We start from the raw sequence: 6,226 nt of genomic DNA on the forward strand, positions 1-6,226 counted from the left end.
AAAACTAGCACATCTGCCATCCCCAGTCTGATGCACAGAGAAGCAGAAGAAAATCCTAAGTCCACATATAGGCTGGTATCCAAGAGAGGAGGAAAGTAGGGGGCTGAGCTGCATGTGCCCAGTTTTTTTTCTCCTAAACATACAAATCTCACGTGTTCATTCCTTTTTCCTGAGGTATGAAAAGAAAATAATTTAGGGAATTTTTTTTTTCCACATGGCAACCAGGAGTAGAAAATGACAATGAATAGCCATTTATAGAATTACAAATAACTAAGTATACATAAAGATATTTAACTTCACATTTTAGTTATCTAGCTGTTTCTCTAAATGTCTGTGCAAATGTATGTACCTATCAACATGAAGGCAAGTGCTCTTTTTCCTCAACACTATCAATATAAGAATTATCAGACAATGTTTTATAGGTAGACAAAGAAGAAAGTTTGTTTAGAGCTGCAACTATAATAATTACCTACAAAGGTTATAAAATAATAAAGGCATTTATGATTTAATGTAATAAGAAAGTCAAAACCAGGGCATTTGTAGAATTAGTTCATCAATTAAATGGCTACTCTCTCTCTCTCAATATATGCAGGCAGCCATTTTCAGTACATTGTTTTTTGACTTTTAAGTTGAGTGAGTGCTCAGTCATGTTTGACTCTTTATGACCTCATGGAAGGTAGCCTGTCAGGCTCCTCTGTTCATGGAATTTTCCAGGCAAGACTACTGAAGTGGGTTGCTATTTCCTCCTTCAGGGATCATCCTGAGTTAGGGATAGAACCCAGGTCTCTTGCATCTCCTGAATTGGCAGGTGGATTCTTTACCACTGCACCACTGTTTAGTACCATTTATATCTATTCTTAGCATCTTTTTGGGGTAAGTTTGCTATTTCTTTACTACTTAGATGGAAACAATAATTTCCATCCAACCCTGTGAAATTTAAATTGTTCTATGACCTTGTGAATGTCAAGCTTTTACAAACCTCTTGTGTGTCTGAGAACTGTAGTTATCCATATATTTATCTTAATTATTTTAATGGCTCAAATATCATATACTGATATTATTTCTATAATTTTTCATAATTGAGCAACACATTGATATTTCACACTCTAGGATGAAGTAGATTGTTTTTAACATATTTTGAGACCAATTTATAGGTTGTATGAAGTTTAAAATTCTTCTCTATTATTGGTGAGGCTTGTTCTTTGGTATGATATCAATATAGCTATTCCATGTTTCAATGTTTCAATTGTTTGGCATTTGCCTGACCCTTCTTTTTTCATTCTTTTAATATTGTCTCATATAAAAGATTTTATTACATATAATATATTTGTTTTTATATGTTATATTTTTATGTTATGTATTATTTCAAGTTTTTTTTATTTTACTTTAGCTATTTTAAGATATTTCACCTGAAATGTCTATTATTTTAGATATTTTTTAGATATTTTTATTTTAGATGTATCATATTTTATAGTTTTTCTAAAAAGAATGTATAGGTGTACTTTTAATCCAATGTGACAAATTCTGTTAACTAGAAAACTCAATTTATTTTAATTATTTCAATGTTTGACTTAATTTTAACATAGTTTTCTCTGTTTTATTTTTTCCATATTTTTTCTTTACTCTTTTTAATATTCCCTGAATTGATTTTTCAATTTCTTTCCTTTGCTGATTTAGAGGCAATATATTTCAGTATTATTCTTTTCTTTTAGTGGACTCTTTAATATTTTTCTTGTATACTTACCATAAGAGGCTTTCAACCTAATCATGCTGCTATCATTTATCTGAGAAATAGAAAGGCACTAGACAAATTTATTTCTAATCATTCTCATTATTAATTCTCATTCTTATAAATAATCTAATTATTCTCATTTCATACTACATTATTGTCACTTATTGTAGCTCTATCTTTAATTATTACTTTTAACCTATAGATTGCACATTATTGTTAGATTAGACAATGATTATGAGTTTATGTTTACTCAAAATGATGCTCATTTCTTTGATCATTCATCCTAGCCTTTCTTCCTATTAAAGTATATAACTTCAAACTTCATATTTTTGAGGATCATCAGTAGCGGTTTATTTATGAATTTTTAAAAATTTCTTTGAAAATGCATTTATTTTCCTCAGTACTGAATAATTTAGCTGAAGTGTCAGCTGAAATGTCTGAAGTGTTATCATAACCTATCTAGTTATGCATGCATACAAATCTGCTTCAGTCATCCCCGACTCTTTGCGACCCCATGGTCCGTAACCTGCCAGGCTCCTCTGTCCATGGGATTCTCTGGGCAAGAATACTGCAGTGGGTAGCCATGCTCTCCTCCAAGGGATCTTCGTGATCCAGGAATTGAATTCGTGTCTCTTACATCTTCTGCAATTGCAGGTGGGTACTTTACCACTAGTGTCACTTGGGAAATCCAGCTGTAGATTTCTTTTTATTAATTCTACTTTGTATGCTTTACTATTTATTAGAAATTTAATTATTTCATCAGTTGTGGAAAATTTTTAGCTAATGGCATTAGCTCTGAATAGTCTTCTTTAATTTTATGTCACATTTTTTTAAAAAATATCTATGCTTAATTTGAAGAGACATCACTTCAATTGAATGAAAAAAAAAAAACCTACTTACCTAACTTTTAATTTTATCATCATTTTAAGTTTATGCAATAATTAACTAATTTGTACACTTGACATTGACATTTATTGAGAATCTACTGTGCCAGCCATTTTTCTCCAGGAATTTATCCTTTATAATAAATTCTTGATTGCTTTCAAAAGTAAGTATTTATTAAGAATCAATTGTAACTCAGGCACTGTATTAGCCTTCTCCAAAGAAACACAACCAATAGAATGTGTATGTATGTTTGTGTGTTTATTTTACATTTATGATATATATGATATTATTTTATATATATATGAAAGAATTGACTCATGCCATTATGGAAATTGGCATGACCAAAATTTTCAAGGGTGGACCAGAAGACTTGAAGACACAGGAAAGCCAAGCCCACAGGTCTAGTTTGGATACTGACAAGTTGGAAACTTAGGGGTGCCAATGTTTCAGTTTGAGTCTGAAGGCTATCTGGTGTAGAACTAGAAAGACTCAATGATACCAATGAAGTCAAAAAGCAGTATGCTGAATTCTCTCTTACTCAGGGGAGGCCAATCTTCCTGTTCTATTCAGATCTTCAACTGATTGGATAAAGACCACTCACACTATGGAAGGCAGTATGTTTTGTCCAAGTCCACTGATTTAAACGTTACTCTCATCCAAAAACACCCTCATAGAAATATCTGGACTAATGTTTGACCAAATGTCTGGGCCCAGCCAAGTTGGCACATAAAATTAGCCATCACAATCCCTATGAATACAGAAAGAAAAGAAACATCCTTGTGCATATGTGGTTTATATTCTAATGGAGAAATTGAAGAATTAAATAGAAGACACGAGAAAATTCAGAAAATATTATGGTGGTGAGATGCATAAAATTGGTATATGTTTTGATTACATTTCAAGTAAAATACTTGATAAATTTTACTCCCTGAAATCTTTAATAATATGTACCATTAAAGTTGGAAACACATGCCAAAAATGGATAGGATAAGTTAATGTTGCAGGTTGGGTTTTTATGGAAACAGAGTTTGGGTTACAAGATATATATTAAAATCAACAACAATGAAAGTAAGGTGGAAAAAGGATAGGCCTGAGATAGAAGTTTAACTATGATAAAGGTCCAGCAAAACTTCAGCCAATCCAGTGTGGTGCACTAAAGCAGATGTTGTCTGTCAGACTTATTCTGTGCCAGGCTGAAACAACAAGCCCTTTTTAGCCCCACATTGCACAGTCAACAACAACCTCAGGTCATTTTGGAAAGGGTATGACGTTGACTGAAGTGGCTCTCTACTGCTGAAACAGATATTGAAGAAACTGACCAATAGAGACAGTCTGTTGACCACGCTCCCTGTAGGTGGGGGGCAAATCCTTCCCTGATAGAGATCTGTATGTCACCTTTCTGTGTCTATCCCACTTCATGTTTGATTTCCCAATCAAGTGACAAAAACATTGGAATAATTTGACCATTTCTCATGTGCCTTCAGCAGTTATAGGTGTCATTATCCAGAGGAAAATCAACACACTGACAAGCATGTAAAGAAGGAGATAGAGAGTGGCTTCCTTTACTATCTGGAATTTTGTGAAACACATAATACAACTCAAATTGTTTTCAACCACAACCAAACATATTAATTCACATAAAATAACATTTAAAGGCAAACTGGGTTTCAGAGTTTATTAAGATTGTGTGACTCTATTATGACTTCAAGGATTCAATTTTGTTTTTTAAAGTTCTGTTTTTTTGTTTTTTTTTTTCAATGTTTGGTCCTCCAAATATGCTTCATTCTAAGCCTCATCTTCATGATCAATGAATAGCTGTCACTAGCAATTGGTGATATACATTTCTAACAGATATCACTTTATGTCTAATTATCCACAGTTTTGTTATCATAAATTTATTTATCTACAGCAGATGAATTTGCCAGGACCATGCCTAATTTCAGCACTAGAACTAATTCAGCAAGCACATAAAATTTGGGAGGAAAATGCTTCATGTTAGAGATTCCACTACAGTGTCCTCTCAAATCTGAGATTTTTTTTCTTATTAATAGTGATTGAAGAGATATCTAACAGGAGTTAAAAGATGAATTCTAACTTTGGAAGGAAGTGCAGACTAACTGACATCTAAGGTAAGGAAGGTTTTCACAGGTGGCTCAGTGGTAAAGAGTCCACCTGCAATGCAGGAGATGAGAGTTTGATCCCTGGGTTGGGAAGATTCCCAGCAGAAGGAAATGGCAATCCACTCTAGTATTCTTGCCTGGGAAATCCCATGGACAAAGGAGCCTGTTGGGCGGCAGTCCATGGGGTTGCAAACGAATAGGATATGACTTAGCGACTAAACAACAAGATTAGGAAACTTCTATATCTAAGATTATAACGTTATACACTATTTTTGCTGTTGTTGTTCAGTTGAGATCTTTTTTTTTTTTCAAACTGTAGTTAAGTAGAGGAAGATACTTGACAACTGATATGAATACACCTGCTTTGTAGAAGTCTTTACCTTAGTTCATATAACAACTGACATAAAATTTGTCTTCCCCCAAACTGATTCAACATGTCTATAAAAACTTACTTTCATCTCAAAATCCAATAAACCTTTGACGGCCTGTTAAACAGATAGAATTATCTGATCATTTATTTTGATACACGAAGCTGGGTTATTTGTAATAGTTATTTTATTTTAGTATTCACAGAACAATTTCTGGAGGTTTGTCAAATAACATCTAAACTTGAATGCTTTTACTGTGACTGACATTTGGTGCTCATAATTATTAAATTGTGCTAAGTTGAGCAAAAATGCATGATAAACAAATTTATAGTTTGTTGGATCAAATTATTTTTCCCTACAAGGCTATTTGTGTTATTTTAGTTATTTGACAAGGCTAACTCTTTCAGAAGGAAAGAATCAAGCTTGCCCTTATTCAATATAACAAACAGAAAAGATAAAAATACAAAGAAAATCAGCAGATGGAAATGGAAGACCATGACCAAATCTCATCTAACATTTCTAAGACTAGTTCTTTTTTTTTTTTTGGTAAGGCCTTTCTAAAGAAAAAAATACACAATTAAACAGTTTCTATTAAAAGAAAAATGTCATAGATTTCACCTTTTGTCTCCTGGCATTTCAAATTCAACCGATCACTAACTTCTCTTTTTCACAGAAGGTGTATTTAGCTAAAAAGCTAAACTTCTTATTATACTGTCAGGAATAATATAATTCATGGTAAAAGTTTTAAGAGGATCAGTTTGATTTTTAAATGTGTTGTTATTGTTGGAAAGAATGATAAAGTTCACTGTTATCTGTACGATTCTCAATCTTAATGTTTTCCTTTTGTTTCTAGTTACAACTGAGATTTGCCCTATTGTACCCCTAAACTGCTTCTTTGTCGAAGATCACTATTGTTAGCATATAATTCAACCCTTGCTTGTATAAGAAAGCCTTACTGATATTACTTTTAAAGCTGATTATCATACATTTAAAAAGGAATCAGGTCAATTCTGTTGCTCACTTCTGTCCAATTCTTTGTGACCCCATGAACCGCAGCATGCCAGGCCTCCCTATCTATCACCAATTGTCGAGTCTACCCAAACCCATGTCCACTGAGTTGG

At 33.0% G+C, this 6,226-nt stretch overlaps 1 long non-coding RNA gene across 1 annotated transcript; it reads left to right on the plus strand.

Annotated features, from left to right (window-relative positions):
- Positions 1–760: 760 nt before the first annotated feature.
- On the plus strand, positions 761–4,756 carry LOC145526700 (uncharacterized). The gene is made up of 3 exons (XR_014069094.1): positions 761–873; positions 2,223–2,386; positions 4,669–4,756. It is a non-coding gene; the product is annotated as an uncharacterized LOC145526700 (long non-coding RNA).
- The last annotated feature ends 1,470 nt before the right edge of the window (positions 4,757–6,226 follow it).

The sequence above is a fragment of the Giraffa tippelskirchi genome, chromosome 2 (genome assembly GCF_054371585.1).
Source record: "Giraffa tippelskirchi isolate mGirTip1 chromosome 2, T2T-mGirTip1v1.2.pri, whole genome shotgun sequence".
Lineage (NCBI taxonomy): Eukaryota > Metazoa > Chordata > Mammalia > Artiodactyla > Giraffidae > Giraffa > Giraffa tippelskirchi.